Here is a 19,522-nt window from a genome sequence, read left to right on the forward strand (position 1 = left end):
TACAGATCTGTCAATCCACAGGCACCAAAGGTCAGTTAGAGGGCTTTTTCAGCTGGCCGAGAAGGGAGCAGAGTCCTGCCATAGCTCCAGTCCAAGGTGGCATGGCAGAGGTCTCAGCAGGCAGCAGCTCCCACAACAGGCAGCAGCTGACATCCATTGTTGAAGACCTCATCATAAAGCCCCTGGGGGAATTGAGCACATAATCTGAACCTCAGCCTGGAGCCAGGCCAGGGAGTAAACTGCTCTGCCATGATTATGCCACCTTGGAGAAACTGAGATCTTACAGGTCCCCAACATTGAGAAAGAACTCAAAAGTCAAGTAGCTGGTTGGGAACATGCACAAAAAAGGTGGGGAAAATGACTACAGAAGGTTACTTTCTTGGCAAACAGTTATCTTCTCCCATTCTTTTGGATGAGGAAAAATAATGCTTACCACCTAGGAAAGAAATAAAAGTCAAGGCTTCTGTATTCCAAACATCCAAAATAAGTATTCAGTGGTCTCAGGCCATAGAAGAGCTCAAAAAAGATTTTGAAAATCAAATAAGAGAGGTGGAGGAAAAACTGGGAAGAGAAATGAGAGAGATGCAAGAAAATCACAAAAAGCGAGTCAACAGCTTGCTAAAGTAAACCCCCAAAAAATGCTGAATAAAATAACACTTTTTAAAATAGGCTAACTCAATTGGCAAAAGAGGTCCAAAAAGTCAATGAGGAGAAGAATACTTTAAAAAGCAGAATTAGTCAAATGGAAAAGGAGGTTCAAAAACTCATTGAAGAAAATAGTTCTTTAAAAATTAGAATGGAGCAGATGGAAGCCAATGACTTGATGAGAAACCAATAACTTACAAAATAAAACCAAAAGAATGAAAAAATAGAAGACAATGTAAAAGATCTCATTGGAAAAACAACTGACCTGGAAAATAGATCCAGGAGGGACAATTTAAAAATTATGGGCCTACCTGAAAGCCATGATCAAAAAAAGAGCCTAGACATCATCTTTCACGAAATTATCAAAGAAAACTGCCCTGATATTCTAGAACCAGAGGGAAGAATAACAATCACCTCCTGAAAGAGATTCAGAAAGAAAAACTCCTAGGAATATTGTAATCAAATTCCAGAGTTTCCAGGTCAAGAACAAAATATTGCAAGCAGCCAGAAAAAAACAATTTGAATATTGGGAAGTAGAGTCAGGATAACACAAGATCTAGCAGCTTCTACATTAAGGGATCAAAGGGCGTGGAATAAGATATTCCAGAAGTCAAAGGAACTAGGATTAAAACCAAGAATCACCTACCCAGCAAAACTGAGTTTAATACTTAGGGGAAAATGGTCTTTCAATGAAATAGAGGACTTTTAAGCATTCTTGATGAAAAGACTAGAGCTGAATAGAAAATTTGACTTTCAAACACAAGAATCAAGGGAAGCATGAAAAGGTAAACAGGAAAGAGAAATCATAAGGGACTTACTAAAGTTTAACTGTTTACATTCATTCCTACATGGAAAGATATTTGTAACTCTTGAGACTTTTCTCAGTATTAGGGTAGTTAGAGAGATTACATATATAGACATATATAGACAGAGAGCACAGGGTGAGTTGAAAAATAAAATTAAGGGGTGAGAAAGAAATATATTGGGAGGGGAAAGGGGGAAATGGAATGGGGCAAAGTATCTCTCATAAAAGAGGCAAGAAAAAGTATTTTCAATGAAGAGAAAAAAGGGGGAGGTGACAGGGAAAAAATGAAGTTTACTGTCATCACATTTGACTCAAGGAAGGAATAATATGAAAACCTATCTTACACTACAGGAAAGTAGAGGAGAGAGGAATAAGTGGGGTGGGGGGGATGATGGAAGGGAGGGCAAATGGGAGGAGGGAGCAATTAGAAGTAAGCACTCTTCAGGAGGGACAAGGTCAAAAGAGAGAATAGAAGAAATGGGGGACAGGATAGGATGGAGGGAAATACAGTTAGTCTTACACAACATGATTATTATGCAACTCATTTGCAAAACTACACATATATAGCCTATATTGAATTGTTTGCTTTCTCAGTGGGGATGGGTGGGGAAGGAGGAAGGAAGAGAAGTTGGAACTCAAAGTTTTAGGAACAAATGTTGAATATTGTTCCTGCATACAACTGAGAAATAAGAAATACAGGTAATGGGGTATAGAAATCTATCTTGCCCCACATGACAAAAGAGAAGAAGGGGATAAGTGAAGGGAGACTTGTGAGAAGGGAGGGCAGATTGGTGGAACGGATAATCAGAATGCTCGGCATTTTGAGGTCAGGGGAGGGGAGAGATGGGGAGAAAATTTGTAACTCAAAATTTTGTGGAAATGAATGTTGAAAACTTAAAATAAATTAATTAATAATTTTTTAAAAAAAAGAAAAAGACCAAGAAGGAAAGGCATGAAAGTATTGATGACTGATATTAGGAATCAGAATAAGATAGCAAGTTTTTTTTTTTAATAACAACATTATGTCCCTGTCATACTGAGTTATACCAATGACCCTGAGTGATCAAGAAAAAGTTAAATTATACTCAGTATATTATGTTTAAGAAGCCAAGAAAAGGAGGCAGAGCCAAGATGGCGGAGTAGAAAGACGCACATACACATAGCTCCGAATCCACAACCCATAGAACATCTGTAAAAAGGAACTCACGGTGAATTCTGGAGCAGCAGAGGCCACAGAACAGTGGAGCGAAGGAGATTTCTCTTCCAGAGGGACCAGCAAACCTCTCGCAAAAGGTACTTTGCACCACAGACTGGGAGCCAAGCACAGCCCTGCTGCGGCCGCGGCACCGAGAGGAACAGATCCGAGCGGGCTTCAGGGACAGAATCTCCAGCAGCCATGCGGGTCCCTCCCTCCACCCACAGGTGACGGGGGTCAGTGAGAGGGTCTCTTTGGTGGGTCGAGAGGGGAGTGGGGTGCCCCCATAACTCAGGCCCCCTCGGGAGGCAACAGCGGAGACGGGAGCAGACCGGGGCTCCTCAAGCAGGCAGAAGCTCAGATCCATTGTTGAAGGTCTCTGCATAAACCCCCTGAGGGAACTGAGCCTGTGAGGTGGCCCTGCTCCAACCTGAGCACCTGAACTTAATCTCACACTGAATAGCAGCCCTGCCCCCACCCCAAGCCCTGAGGCTGGGAAGCAGCATTTGAATCTCAGACCCCAAGCGCTGGCTGGGCGGATCAGGAGGCGAAGTGGGTGTGAAGAGAATATTCAGAAGTCAAGTCACTGGCTGGGAAAATCCCAGAAAAGGGAAAAAAACCAGGACTATAGAGGGTTACTTTCTTGGTGAACAGGTTTCTCCTCCCCTCCTTTTGCATGAGGAGGAGCGGTGCTCACCATCAGGGAAGGACACAGAAGTCAGGACTTCTGTATCGCAGCCCACTAAATGGGATCAGACCTGGGAAAAGCTCAAAAAGAGCTCAGAAAATTTTGAAAATTATGTTAGAGAGGTGGAGGAAAAACTGGGAAGAGCAATGAAAGACTTGCAAGCAATGTATGAACAGCAGGTCAGCACCCTGCTAAAGGAGACCCACAAAAATGCTGAAGAAAACAACACCCTGAAAAATAGGCTAACTCAATTGGCAAAGGAGGTTCAAGAAGCCAATGAGGAGAAGAATGCTTTCAAAAGCAGAATTAGCCAAATGGAAAAGGAGATTCAAAAGCTCAATGAAGAAAATAGTTCTTTCAAAATTAGAATGGAACAGATGGAGGCTAATGACTTTATGAGAAACCAAGAAATCACAAAACAAAACCAAAAGAATGAAAAAATGGAAGATAATGTGAAATATCTCATTGGAAAAACAACTGACCTGGAAAATAGATCCAGGAGAGACAATTTAAAAATGATGGGACTACCTGAAAGCCATGATCAAAAAAAGAGCCTAGACATCATCTTTCATGAAATTATCAAGGAAAACTGCCCTAATATTCTAGAACCAGAGGGCAAAATAAATATTGAAAGAATCCACCGATCACCACCTGAAAAAGATCCAAAAAGAGAAACTCCTAGGAATATTGTGGCCAAATTCCAGACTTCCCAGGTCAAGGAGAAAATATTGCAAGCAGCTAGAAAGAAACAATTCAAGTATTGTGGAAATACAATCAGGATAACAAAAGATCTAGCAGCTTCTACATTAAGGGATCAAAGAGCATGGAATAGGATATTCCAGAAGTCAAAGCAACTAGGACTAAAACCAAGAGTCACCTACCCAGCAAAACTGACTATAATACTTCAGGGGAAAAATTGGTCTTTCAATGAAACAGGGGACTTTCAAGCATTCTTGAGGAAAAGACCAGAGCTGAAAAGAAAATTTGACTTTCAAACACAAGAATGAAGAGAAGCATGAAAAGGTGAACAGCAAAGAGAAGTCATAAGGGACTTACTAAAGTTGAACTGTTTACATTCCTACATGTAAAGACAATATTTGTAACTCTTGAAACTTTTCAGTATCTGGGTACTGGGTGGGAGTACACACACACACACACACACACACACACACACGCACGCACGCACACGCACACACACAGAGAGACAGAATGCACAGAGTGAATTGAAGAGGATGGGATCATATCTTAAATGAAATCAAGTATTGAGAGAGAAATATATTGGGAGGAGAAAGGGAGAAATGGAATGGGGCAAATTATCTCTCATAAAAGAGGCAAGCAAAAGACTTATTAGTGGAGGGATAAAGAGGGGAGGTGAGAGAAAAACATGAAGTCTACTCTCATCACATTCCACTAAAGGAAGGAATAAAATGCACACTCATTTTGGTATGAAAACCTATCTTACGATACAGGAAAGTGGGGGATAAGGGGATAAGCAGGGTGGGGGGGATGATGGAAGGGAGGGCATGGGGAGGAGGGAGCAATTTGAGGTCAACACTCAGGGGAGGGACAGGATCAAAAGAGAATAGAAGTAATGGGGGACAGGATAGGATGGAGGGAAATATAGTTAGTCTTATACAACACAACTACTATGGAAGTCATTTGCAAAACTACACAGATCTGGCCTATATTGAATTGCTTGCCTTCCAAAGGGAAGGGGTGGGGAGGGAGGGAGGTAAAGAAGTTGGAACTCAAAGTGTTAGGAACAACTGTCGAGTAATGTTCTTGCCACTAGGAAATAAGAAATACAGGTGAAGGGGTATAGAAAGTTATCTGGCCCTACAGGACAAAAGAGAAGATGGAGACAAAGGCAGAGAGGGATGATAGAAGAGAGAGCAGATTGGTCATAGGGGCAATTAGAATGCTTGGTGTTTGGGGGGGAGGGGACAAAAGGGGAGAAAATTCGGAACCCAAAATTTTGTTAAAATGAATGTTAAAAGTTAAATAAATAAATGGAAAGAAGCCAAGGAAAGCATGTAATATATTTGGGTAAAATTTACCATATATATGTATATATATGCATATATATTGCTTAAAGAGGATAAACTAAATCACATTACTAACTTATCCACTTTCTCAAGGAATGAGATGTTCTAGATCAGGGGTGTTAAACATGGCCCATGGGCCACATGTTGCCTGCAAAACTCCGAAGAGTGGCTGGAACTAGATTAAAATGTAAAAGGGAAGCGTTTAACAAAATAAAAATACAATACAACATAAATTGTGAGGATTGGAAGCTCAATTCCGTGTGGATGGTCTCGAGCGGGTAAAAGTGGGACTTCTAAATCTTAGAGTCTTACGAGGCCCTCCATGAACAGCGGGGATTCTAGAAGGTCAGACTGAGCCAGCTCGGCTAGCTCGGGTATTTCCGCCTCTCCCCGGGAGATACGTGATAGGTGGAGTCTCCCTGCCCTCGAGGTCGTCCGGGATCTGGGCACACTATTGTTATCTAACAGCACGGTATTTAGATGCAAACTGTGCGGCTGAAGGTTAAGTAGGATTGAGGAAGCCTGAAAGCTCTCTTAGCACGTGAGGAGCCAAGAGGACAGTAGGCTCCGCTTCTTTTCTTTCCTCTCTCCCCTCCCCCTCTCTCCCCGCTTGTACTTCTACTTCCAATCCCTTAAGATCTTAGCCTCCTTAGGAAATCTCCCCCTCTTCCTCCTAAGGAAGACCCCCCTGCACTTGTAACTAGACCCTGAAATAAAGCTCAACCCTTGTTCGACTCTGGAACGTCCTTTCTCTCATATGAGCATCCGGTTTTGGCCAACCGAAGACCTCGGAGGTGAGGTAAGAAGACTCGGGTAGCCCACACAGGCCTCTAGGCCTGGCAATAAATAATGTGAAATGGGTAGTTTCAGAGGAAACTGGGAAAAACCCATTAAACTGATGCAGAACAAAGAGGGCAGAACTAGAATACTTTATACAATGACAGTAGCATTATAGAGAAAAAACAATTTTGAAAAACTTTAGAACTCTGAGCAAAGCATTGACAAACCACATGTCCAGAAGACAAAAGTTGGAACATACTGTTCATCTCTTGCTAGAGAGGGGATAAACCTAAAACTCAGACAGAAACATCTCTATCTTTTCCAGCAAGGCCAATGTCGGAATTTGTTTCCTCAGACTTGAGGGTTTTGGTTTTTGCTTGTTTGTTGTTCAATTGGGAGGAGGAAAAGGAAGGAACAGATTATGAAGTCACATAAAAAGAAGTAAATGCATTTATTTTTAAAAGGGCTTCAACTTCATTGTTCAAGAGATATTTTTCCACTGACATCACTGGGTTCATAAATCTTTTCTTAATCCAACACCCTCTTTCTCAAATAATTTTGACTATACTTGAAAGCAAATAAATGAGGTTTCCATGCACTACGTTATTCTTATGATTGTTTTCACTGAGCTTGCTTGTCTCCTAGTCTGGGTCTTTGGTTGGAAGCAACGGGCAGGGGAATGAGTGTACATTTTCCTCAGCAGTTTTTGTTGGAACAAGTAATAGAGCTCAACACCATGCTTTACAGAATTACAAATGTATGTGTTTAAAGCCTGCATATCTTCTGCATGACTAGTCTATGGCAAAGTATTCTTTATAAGATGCTAATAACAGAAAAGAAGGATTAGCTGGAAGATTAAGTACATAGGTAGTACTGTTTCCAGAGAGTAAAACAAAGCAATGCCACAGTTGATTTAGATTTTTGTGTTCAGTCATATCCAACTCTTCATGACCCCATTTGGAATTTTCTTGGCAAAGATAATGTGTTTTGCCATTTCTTTCTACAGCTCATTTTACAGATGGAGACTAAGGCAAAACAAGGTTAAGTGACTTGCCCAGGATCATACAGCTAGCAAGTGTTTGAGGCTGGATTTGAACTCAGGAAGAATCTTCTCCAGACAGCACTCTATATACTGTGCTACCTAACTGCTCCTCATTTTGATTGGTAAATTAAATGGAGTAAACTTAAATAATTCTCCAGATTGGACTTATCAACTAATTTGGGACATTTTCAAAATACAGTATGCTGAAAGCTTTGGCTTACTATGTGGTATACACCTATGTAAACTGAATATTGATACTATTTTTTTAATTTACAAGAGTGACCTATATTTAATACTTCCAGTGACTTAATTTACTGGGCTATGTCAGGTTCTATTAATTCTAATATTTGTGCTAATTTTTTATATTTCAATACTTGTTAGATTTGTGATCTTATCCAGGTACCTACTCCATCCAACAATGCAAATTACAGATCATCCACACCTGCCCATCCTGTGCAATTTTTGGCCGGATCCTCTATAAAATCATGAAAGCCAGCCCTCCCAAGGTGCTAAGGTTCCTTCTCTCTTTCTCTAGACACTACATGGATTCTAACTGAGTATGTGAAGTTTCCACCAGTTATCCTCTATTTTTACTAAGAGCCCATTTTTTTTGTTTTTACATTTTTTTAAACTATGAAAATCTTAACTCTAAGTAAATAAAATCATTAAACAGTCCATAATCTTAAAGAACCAAAGGCAGAATTTCTTATTTGTGGTTCCAGTTATATCTCTGTCTTGTTATGAAATGTTATTGATTTATGGACAGTGTGGGCTGGTCTGTTGTTTTTTTCAAATTTTAAGTAGTAATTACAACAATCTCCCCTCCCACCCCACCCCATGAACAGAGAATATAGATTTTGTTAAACTCTGGCCATTAGGGATCCAAACAGAAAAAATGAAACAATCCTTGCCTCGAAGGAATTTACATTCTAAAAGGAAAGATACTTCATATAAATCAAATATACATCATATAAAAAAGCAAAAGCCAAATAATTTTAGGAGGGGAGGAAAGATCATCATTGGAAAAATCAGGAAAGACCTCCTTTAGGAGGTGACATCTCAGTTTTGCTTTAAAAGAAGCCAGGGATTCTTTCAGGTCGGGGGGAAAAGAGTACATTTCAGACAGGTATAAAGACATGGAAGTAGGAAATGAAATGTCATATGTAAAGCCAGTCAGACTAGAAGAAGTAGGCATGGAAGGAAACTAATATGAAACAAGACTTGAAAGGTAAGGGTGAGCCAGATAGCGAAGGCCAGACAAAGGAATATGTATTTTAACCTAGAGTCACTGAAGAGTTTTTAGTAGGGAATGGGATGGTCAAATCTGTGCTTTAGGAATATGAAATTGGCAACTATTTGGAGAATGGCTCGGAGATAGGAAAAAATGGAGACATGAAAATGAATTAGGAGGCTTTGCAACAGTCAGTGTGGGAGTTATATCTGTGTGTATCTACATATCTATATCAGTTTCTAATTTATACGCATATAGATTATCTATATCTATAGATATACCACTATATATATATACTACATATAGTAGATATATAGTATTTCTAGATATACTATATATCTACCATACACAGATTATATATATATAGTGGATATAGACATAACAGATATAGAGTAGAAATAGATATCTATAGTAGAAATGCAATTATATCCACTGTAGATATAGATTATCTGTATAAAGATATCTATAGAGAGACTATATGACAGATGTCAATATAGCACATAGAAGATGTAGCTATATAGTACATATGCATATATATCATCCATATCTATAGATATCTATATACAGATAATCTATTATCTACAGTAGATATAGTACTAACAAATCTATTGTAGATATTGATTATCTGTACATAGTAGATATAGTAGATATAGATTATCTGTATATGGATATCTATAGATAATAGAAAAAATCATCTATATGCATCTAGACTAGATATTGATGTAGATATCCACCAAGCTGGATACGATAGAAAGAAGCCATAGTGCAGTAAGAAGAATATCAGGAGAAATTATTAAAACTTGAACAAGACCTAGTCAAAGAAAGGAGCCAGCAATAAATCCACGGCCTCAGATACTTAATTGTGAATGTACAGAGTAGGGTTAACAAGCAAATTTAAAGAGATCCCAATGCAAAAACAAATTTGACCTCATAGGTATCACCAAAAGTAGAGGGGATGAAGCCCTTGACTGAAATATGGCTCAGAGGCAGTGTACTTTTTTCAAAAGGCACAGGATTGGTAAGAATGGGTGAGATAAAGTACAATTATATATTAAGAAGACATACTTAGAAAATTATTAATTTTATGTAGATTACATGATGGGTCAGAGAACCCTAGAGAGTCAAGTAAAATTTAATTGAAAACAATAACTTCATAAAGTAGCAGTATACAAATAAATCCATAAAAATCATCACCATTTCTACATATTACCCATAAAACCAACAGGAAGAGATAAAGAAACATTTAAAACAATGATAAAATATATAAAATATTTGGGGATTTACCTAGTAAATTTACCAAATTTACCTACCAAATTTACCAAGAAACATACAGGAATGATACAAACCGCAAAACACTGTTGACATAAAAAAGAACGTAAATAATTATGGAAATATTACTCATGGGTAGGCTGAGCTAATATGATAAAAATGACAACACTACCTATATGATTTTACATATTCAATGCCACACCAATAAAACTATCAAGGGATTATTTAATAGAGCTACAAAAAGTCATTAAAAAATAACCTGAGGGAACAAAAGGTCAAAAATCTCAAAGGAAATAAGGAAAAAAGTGGGAAAGAAGGGAACCTAACAGTACTAGATATCAAACTACAAAGCAGCAGTTTTTAAAATGATTTGATACTAGTTAGAAGATGGAGAAGTCAAACAGGGGAATAAATCAGATACAAAATACATAGCTGCTAAGCTTCTATTAAATCCATAGCCTCTGCTACTGGAGTAAGGACTCACTATCTGACAGAAAACTGTTGGAAAAACGAGACAGCAATCTGGCAGAAATTGGGCTTGGACCAACATCGTGTACTAAGTTAAACTCCAAATAGATACATGACTTAGCTATAAAAGGTCATATAATCAACAAATTAGCTAAGCAAAGAAAAAATATCTTTTGCATCTGTGGATAGGGGAAGTCATGACACACAGAAATAGAAAGAATCACAAAAGATAAAACGGACAATTTTGTTTACATCAAATTCTAAATGTTTTTATACAAATAAGACCAATGCAGTTAAGAAGGGAAACAGTTAACTTGGAAAAGCTGTTTGCAGGAATGTTTTTTATAAAGACCTCTTTTCAAGAAACTGACTCCAGGGGAGGAGCCAAGATGGCGGAGTAGAAAGACACACATATGCTAGCTCCGAACCCACAGCCCATAAAATATCTGTAAAGAAGAACTCCCAACAAATTCTGAAACAGCAGAAGCCACAGAACAATGGAGTGGATGAGATTTCTGTTCCAGAGAGCCCTGAAAACAGGTTTGTCATGTACCAGACCCAGAGCAGAGCTCAGCCCTGCCTTGGCCGCGCAGCACCGAGAGGAGCAAATGCGAGCAGGCTTCAGGGACAGAATCTCCAGCAGCAGCGCAGGTCCCTCCACCCACAGGTGCCAGGGGTGAGTGAGAGAGTCTTTTTGGCCCACTGGGAGGGGAGCAAGATGTCTCCATGGCTCAGGCCCCTTTGGGAGGCAGCAGCAGAGGCAGCAGCAGACAAGGGCTCCCCAAGCAGGCAGGAGCCCGGATCCATTGTTGAAGGTCTTCGCATAAACCCCCTGAGGGAACTAAGCCCCATGTGGCAGCCCTGCTCCAACCTGAGCACCTGAACTTAATCTCACACTGAATAGCAGCCCTGCCCCCAGTGAAAGCCCTGAGGCTGGGAAGCAGCATTTGAATTTCAGACCCCAAGTGCTGGCTGGATGGATCTGGAGGCAAGGTGGGGGTGGAGAGGACATTCAGAAGTCAAGTCACTGGCTGGGAAAATGCCCAGAAAAGGGGAAAAAAAATAAGACCATAGAAGGTTGCTTTCTTGGTGAACAGATATCTCCTCCCTTCCTTTCTGATGAGGAAGAACAAGGCTTGCCATCAGGAAAAGACACAGTAGTCAAGGCTTCTGTATCCCAAACACCCAGAATAAATATTCAATGGGCTCAGGCCATGGAAGAGGTCAAAAAGGATTTTGAAAATCAAGTTAGAAAGGTGGAGGAAAAACTGGGAAGAGAAATGAGAGATGCAAAAAAAAAGCAGGTCAACACCTTGCTAAAGGAGACCCAAAAAAATGCTGAAGAAAATAAGGCCTTGAAAAATAGGCTAACTCAATTGGCAAAAGAGGGTCAAAAAGCCAATGAGGAGAAGAAGGCTTTCAAAAGCAGAATTAGCCAAATGGAAAAGGAGGTTCAAAAGCTCACTGAAGAAAACAGTTCTTTCAAAATTAGAATGGAACAGATGGAGGCTAATGACTTTATGAGAAACCAAGAAATCACAAAACAAAACCAAAAGAATGAAAAAATGGAAGATAATGTGAAATATCTCATTGGAAAAACAACTGACCTGGAAAATAGATCCAGGAGAGACAATTTAAAAATTATGGGACTACCTGAAAGCCATGATCAAAAAAAGAACCTAGACATCATCTTTCATGAAATTATCAAAGAAAACTGCCCTGAGATTCTAGAACCAGACAGAGGGCAAAATAAGTATTCAAGGAATCCACTGATCACCACCTCAAAGAGATCCAAAAAGAGAAACTCCTAGGAATATTGTGGCCAAATTCCAGAGTTCCCAGGTCAAGGAGAAAATATTGCAAGCAGCTAGAAAGAAACAATTCAAGTATTGTGGAAATACAATCAGGATAACACAAGATCTAGCAGCTTCTACATTAAGGGATCAAAGAGCATGGAATAGGATATTCCAGAAGTCAAAGCAACTAGGACTAAAACCAAGAATCACCTACCCAGCAAAACTGACTATAATACTTCAGGGGAAAAAAATGGTCTTTCAATGAAACAGAGGACTTTCAAGCATTCTTGATGAAAAGACCAGAGCTGAAAAGAAAATTTGACTTTCAAACACAAGAATGAAGAGAAGCATGAAAAGGTAAACAGCAAAGAGAAGTCATAAGGGACTTACTAAAGTTGAACTGTTTACATTCCTACATGGAAAGACAATATTTGTAACTCTTGAAATTTTTCAGTATCTGGGTAGTTGGTGGGATTACGCGCGCACACACACACACACACACACACACACACACACACAGAAAGAGCACAGAGTGAATTGAAGAGGATGGGATCATATCTTTAAAAAATGAAATTAAGGGGTGAGAGAGAAATATATTGGGGCAATAAAGGGAGAAATGGATTGGGGCAAATTATCTCATAAAAGAGGCAAGTAAAAGACTTTTCAGTGGAGGGAAAAAGGGGGGAGGTGAGAGAAAAAACATGAAGCTTACTCTCATCACATTCCACTAAAGGAAGGAATAAAATGCACACTCATTTTGGTATGAAAACCTATCTTACAATACAGGAAAGTGGGGGAGAAGGGAATAAGCAGAGTGGGGGGGATGGTGGAAGAGAGGGCAGTGGGAAGAGGGAGCACTCAGGGAGGGATAGGATCAAAAGAGAGAATAGAAACAATGGGGGGCAGGATAGGACGGAGGGAAATATAGTTAGTCTTACACAACACGACTATTATGGAAGTCATTTGCAAAACTACACAGATATGGCCTATATTGAATTGCTTGCCTTCCCAAAGGGAATGGGTGGGGAGAGAGGGATGAAGAGAAGTTGGAACTCAAAGTTTTAGGAACAACTGTTGAGTACTGTTCTTGCTACTAGGAAATAAGAAACACAGGCAATAGGGTATAGAAAGTTATCTGGCCCTACAGGACAAAAGAGAAGATAGGGACAAGGGAAGGGAGGGATGATAGAAGAGAGGGCAGATTGGTGATAGGGGCAATTAGAATGCTCAGTGTTTTAGGGTAGGGGGAGGGGACAAATGGGGAGAAAATTTGGAACCCAAAATTTTGTGAAAATGAATGTTAAAAGTTAAATAAATAAATTAAAAAAGAAAAAAAACTGACTCCAATTCTTAAGATTAAGAGCCATTCTCCAAGTGATAAGTGATCAAAGGATATTAACAGTCAGTTCTCAAGTGAGGAAATTCAAGCTATCAAAAGTCATATTTTTAAAAATTTACCAAATTACTAATAATTAGAGAATAACAAATTATAGTAATTATAAGATTATGTCTCACACCATTCAAACTGATGATAAAAAAAGAAAATTTAAAATGTTGAAGAGACTTCAGGAAAACAGCTACATTGGTACACTTGTGGCAGAGCCATGAATTGGACCAGCTTTTCTGGAAAGAAATTCAGAACTATGTAACACAGGTTGCTAAACTATAAATAACTTTTGGCCTAGAAATATCATTACTAGATCTCTGCATCAAAGAGAAGAAAGAGGAAAAGGATCCATTAATAAAAAAAACATCTAGACCAGCTCTTTTTGTGATGACAAAGCACTGGAAACTAAGGAAGCACCCATCAATTGGGAAATGGCTAAACAAATTATAACACATGAATATAACAGAACACAATTGTGCCTTATGAAATGACCAAAAAAAGAATGGTTTCTGAGAAACCTGGGGAGACTTGTATGAACTGATGCAGTGTAAAAATAGCAGAATCAGAACAATTTATATAGTAACAACAACATGGTAAAAACAACTTTGAAAGACTTAAGAATTCTGATCAATATGATGATCAACCATAATTATAGAGAAATAATAATATAGAATGCTATCCAACTCCTGACAGAGAGGGGATATGTTCAATGTGTGGACTAAGATATGTATTTGGACATAGTCAATGTGGTAATTTGTTTTGTTTATGCTTACTTGCTACAAGAGTTTTGTTTTCCTCCTCCTCCCCCAGAAGGAGAGACAAAGAGAACATAAATGCTTATTAATTTTTTAAATTAATTTTTAAAATGTGATCAAATTCAAGAACCAGAATATGAAAGCATAATGGTAAGTAAGGTAAAGATCAGTGGAACAGAGGGAGAGTTTCAGGGACCTCATTAACCAACTTAGATGTTTTAAAGAGATATTCCAAATATGAAAGCAAGACTGATAGCAAAAGATCTACATAAAAAAATGAAAGAGAGAAGGTCTTCTCTTTTCTCTAAAGGAGATAATGTTCAAACTGGAAAGCACAGAACCAAAACTATTAATAGATCATAAATATCCAGGTTAAGTAGTAATAGCTCCTAGTTGACTTTGATGAGTTCAAGTCATCAGGATCAGATGAATCACATACTATTTATGATAGAACTGGTAGGTGCCATTGCTGAGTCCTTGAAAGGAATTTGTTAAAGATTGTGGAAAGCCAAAGAAGAGCCTCAGGACTGGAGGAAGGTAAATGTTTCCATTTTCAAAATAAGGAAGAGAATAGAGTCTGTGAACTGTAGGCAGTGAACCTGACTTTAATTCTGGCAAAACTCTAGAATGTATTATTAAAGAGATGGTTAGTGAAAGAAGAAGTGGTTATCATGAAGGACCAGCATAGCCTCAGCAATAACACATTATGCCAGGCAAAACACATTCTTTTTTTTTTTTAAGAAATTATTTAACTGGTGTATCAAAGGATTGCAGAACATACTGTTTATCTAGATTTAACAAAGCATTCAACAAAGTATCTCATGCTATTCCTTTGGAAAGATGAATGATGGACAATATAGTACCATTAGGTAGATTCAAGACTGGTTCAATGGTAAGACACAAAGAATAGTCATTAATGGTTCCATGACATCTAGAAAGGAAATGCTCCTGTGTTGTTCAAAACTTTTTAGCATGATTTGAATAAAGGCATACTTGGCATTCTTATTCAATTCACAGATAATACAAAACTAGAAGGGGAAGTTAACACACTGAATAACAATCAAGATTCATAAAGATCTTGACAGGTTTGAACATTGGGCCAATTCTAATAAGAGTGATAGGGATAAATGTAGTTGTATTGTTAGCTTTTTAAAAAAGGCAAGTTCACAAATAGAAGATGAGGAAAATCTGGTCAACAGGTCACCTAAAAAAATAAAGGATAGGGGGCAGAGCCAAGATGGTGGAGTAGAAAGAGGGACCTGCTCTAGCTCTCCTCCCACAGCCCATAAAATACCTGTAAAAGATGACTAAACAAATTCTACAGCAGCAGAAGCTACAAAGCGACAGAGTAAAAGAGATTTCCAGCCCAAGGCAGTCTGGAAGGCCTATAGGAAAGGTCTATTGCACTTGTCTTGAAGCAAAGCGCAGCCAACAGAGCGCAGCCTTGGTCTTGCATGCAGCATGTACCAGACCAGGCTTCAGGGCATGGAATCATGGGCAGCAGATGTAGTTTCCAGATTTCTCAACCTACATATGCCAAAGACAGATCCAAAGGTCAGTCAGACAGCTCTTTCACTTGGGTGAGAAGGGAGCAGGATCCTGCCCTAACCCCAGCCCCAGGCAGCTGTAGTCCATCCATTTTAGAAGCTGTCAGCCAAAAGATCCTGGGGGAATTGAGCTGCTGATCTGAATCTCAGCCCTGAGTGGCAATCCTGGGGTGAGGAAGAGTACTGGCTGGTGGAGCTGGTAGAGGTTCTGGACAGAAAATCCTACTTACAGATCCTGGGCAGAATAGTGCTTGTGTTTGCTCCCAGACCAGAGTACAGGCCAGGAGAGGAGTAAACTCCTCTCCCTTGATTGTGCCACCTTGGAGGAACTGAGAACTTACAGGTCCCCAGAGTATACCCTCCACTTGACAAAGGGTTCAAAAGTCAAGTAACTGACTGGGGAAATGCCCAAAAAAGGGGGAAAAAATAAGACTAGAGAAGGCTACTTACTTGGTGAACATCCTTTCAGATGAGGAAGAACAAAGCATATCATCAGAGGAAGATATAAAAGTCAAGACTTCTGCATTCAAAACCTTCAAAGAAAATAGACAATGGTCTCAGGGCATGGAAGAGCTCAAAAAGGATTTTGAAAATCAAGTAAGAAAGGCAGAGGAAAAATTAAGAAGAGGAATGAGAGTGATGCAAGAAAATCATGAAAAGCAAGTCAACAGCCTGCTAAAAGAGACCCAAACCCAAATGGCAAAAGAAGTCCAAAAACCCAAAGAGGAGAAGAATGCTTCAAAAAGCAGAATTAGCCAAATGGAAAAGGAGGTTCAAAAGGTCACTGAAGAAAATAGTTCTTTAAAAATGAGAATGGAACAGATGGAGACTAATGACTTTATGAGAAACCAAGAAATTACAAAACAAAACCAAAAGAATGAAAAAATAGAAGACAATGTGAAATATCTCATTGGAAAAACAACTGACTTGGAAAACAGATCTAGGAGAAACAATTTAAAAATTATGGGACTACCTGAAAACCATGATGAAAAACTGAGTGTAGACATCATCTTTCATGAAATTATCAAGGAAAACTGCCCTGATATTCTGGAACCAGAGAGAAAAATAAATATTGAAAGAATCCACCAATCACCTCCTAAAAGAGATCCCAAAAGGAAAACTCCTAGGAATATTGTAGCCAAATTCCAGAATTCCCAGGTCAAGGAGAAAATATTGCAAGCAACTAGAAAAAAACAATTCGAGTGTTGTGGAAATACAATCAGGATAACACAAGATCTAGCAGCTTCTACATTAAGGAATTGAAGAGCTTGGAAGAGGATATTCCAGATGTCAAAGGAACTAGGATTAAAACCAAGAATCACCTACCTAGCAAAACTAAGTATAATACTTTAGGGGAAAGAAATGGTCATTCAATGAAATAGAGGACTTTCAAGCTTTCTTGATGAAAAGACTAAAGCAGAATAGAAAATTTGACTTTCAAACACAAGAATCAAGAGAAGCATGAAAAGATAAACAGAAAAGAGAAATCATTGTTGGGGGTGTAAGCTCAGTTTCATGTGGACAGTCTCGGGCAGGTAAAAGGTGAGGACTTCTAAACCTTAGAGTTCTCATGAGGCCCCCCAGGGAACAGCTGGGAATTGAGGCGTGAGACCCAGGCTATCTCGCGCACTTCTGCCACTTCCCCGTGGGAAACTTGCTGGGGAGAGCATCCCACCCTTGAGATTAATCCATGGTCTGAGCACACCTGTTGTTGTCTAGCTAAAGGCTGAGAGCAGGCACGGTATTCAGGTGCAAACTATGCGGCGGGAGAGCTTAAGTAGGGTCAGGAAAACCTGAAGGCGCTCTTCGCGCTGAGGGGCCCTTAGAGGGCGGAAGGTCCCTCCCCTCTCCCACTCCCATTCTCTTGCTGTACGATCTTTGCCTCCTTGGGAGGAGGAGGATTCCTCTCTCCTGAGGAAGAATTCACCCTGCACATGTAACCAAGATCCTGAATAAAGCCTAACCCTTGTTCGACTCTGGAAAGTCTCTTCTCTCGATACGTTTATCCAGTTTGGCCGCCAAAGACCTGCGACAGGTAAGGTAAGATTCGGGTAGCCCATTGGCCTCTAGACCAGACAAATCATAAAGGACTTACTAAAGTTGAACTGCTTACATTCCTACATGGAAAGATAATATTTGTAATTCTTGAAACTTTTCTCAATATTTGGGTAGTTAGAGGGATCATATACATACATATATAGACAAAAGGCACAGGGTAAGTTGAATAGGAAGGGATGATATCTAAAAAATAAAATTAAGGGGTGAGAGAGGAATATATTGGGAAGAGAAAGAAAGAAATGGACTAGGGCAAATTATCTCTCATAAAGAGGTAAGAAAAAGCTTTTTCATCGGAGGGGAAAAGGGGAGAAGGTGAGAGGGAAAAAGTGAAGCTTATTCTCATCACATTTAGCTTACAGTGGGAATAACATGAACACTCAATTTGGTATGAAAATCTATCTTACACTGCAGTAAAGTAGGGGAGAAGGGGATAAGTCAGGTGTGTGGTGGGATGACAGAAGGGAGAGCAAATGGGAGGAGGGAGTAATTAGAAGTAAAAACTTTGGAGGAGGGAGAAAATGAAAAGAAAATAGAATAAATGGGGGGCAGGAGGGAGGGAAATATAGTTAGTCTTTTGCAACATGACTTATATTATGCAAGTCTTTTGCATTGACTACACATGTATGGCCTATATTGCATTGCTTGCTTTCTCAGTGGGGAGAGAAGGGAGGAAGGGAGAGAAGTTGGAACTCAGAGTTTTAGGAACAAATGTTGAGAACTGTTTTTGCATGCATCTGGGAAATAAGAAATACAGATAATGAGATATAGAAATCTATCTTGCCCTACAAAAAAAAGAGAGAAGATGGGGATAAAGGAATGGAGGGGTGTGATAGAAAGGAAGGCAGATTGGGGGAAGGGGTAATCAGAATGCATGGTGTCTTGGGAGAGACGGGTGGAAAATTTGGAACTCAAAATCTTGTGGAAATGAATGTTCAAAACTAAAAATAAATTAATTAATTAAAGTTTTTTTTTAAAAAAGATGGATTTTTGTGAACAAGTTCTGTGGGAATCAACAGTATCATATGATATAAGGTAATGAGATCTTGGGCAGCTAGATAGCACAATAGATAAAGTACCAGGCCTAGTGTCAGGAAGACATCTTCCTTAGTGTCTGTAGACCCTGGGCAAGTCACTTCACTCTGTTACCCTCAGTTTCCTTACCTGTAAAATGAGCTGGAGAAGGAAATGCCAAATAACTCCAGTATCTTTGCCAAGAAAACCCCAAATGGGGCCACAAAGAATAAGACACAACTGAAAAATGATACAACAACAAGATCTTGGGGTGCATTGGAGGGTATATTCCTGCAGAAATAGTGGTCCTACTCACATTTAGAGGATTTTATTCATTTCTGAGCAGTACACCAAAAGGCACTGATATTCTAGAGATCAAAGGAAAGCAATTAGGATAGTGAAGGTCCTCTAGTTCATATTATTTGCACCTCATGGTGGACACCTCTGGGGTGGAGGAAGAGGGGCTGTAATGGGAGTTAAAAATCTTCTCCACACGTTGATAGGCCTCTCAGGTGGGACTATTGAGACTTGTTTCCTATGAAGGCCCACACTGATTTTTCTGATTGCTAATGAGGCACTGGGTCACAAGGGGGCCTGCCTTCCAGCTCTAAAAAGAGTATACATATTCTGAGGTGAGATTTTGCTTTGGGTCTTAGTTTTTGGAAGAAGGTTGGTATGCCAGATGACACTCTGGGCAACTGTTTTAAGAAGCCACCCACCCCCCCCCCCCCCATCCCTAGCTTTGAAAACGCAGATGTTGATGCTTCTCTGTCTGATAATGATGCATGCGTTGCCTATGG

The sequence above is a fragment of the Notamacropus eugenii genome, chromosome 4 (assembly GCF_028372415.1).
Source record: "Notamacropus eugenii isolate mMacEug1 chromosome 4, mMacEug1.pri_v2, whole genome shotgun sequence".
In the NCBI taxonomy this organism is placed as follows: Eukaryota; Metazoa; Chordata; class Mammalia; order Diprotodontia; family Macropodidae; genus Notamacropus; species Notamacropus eugenii.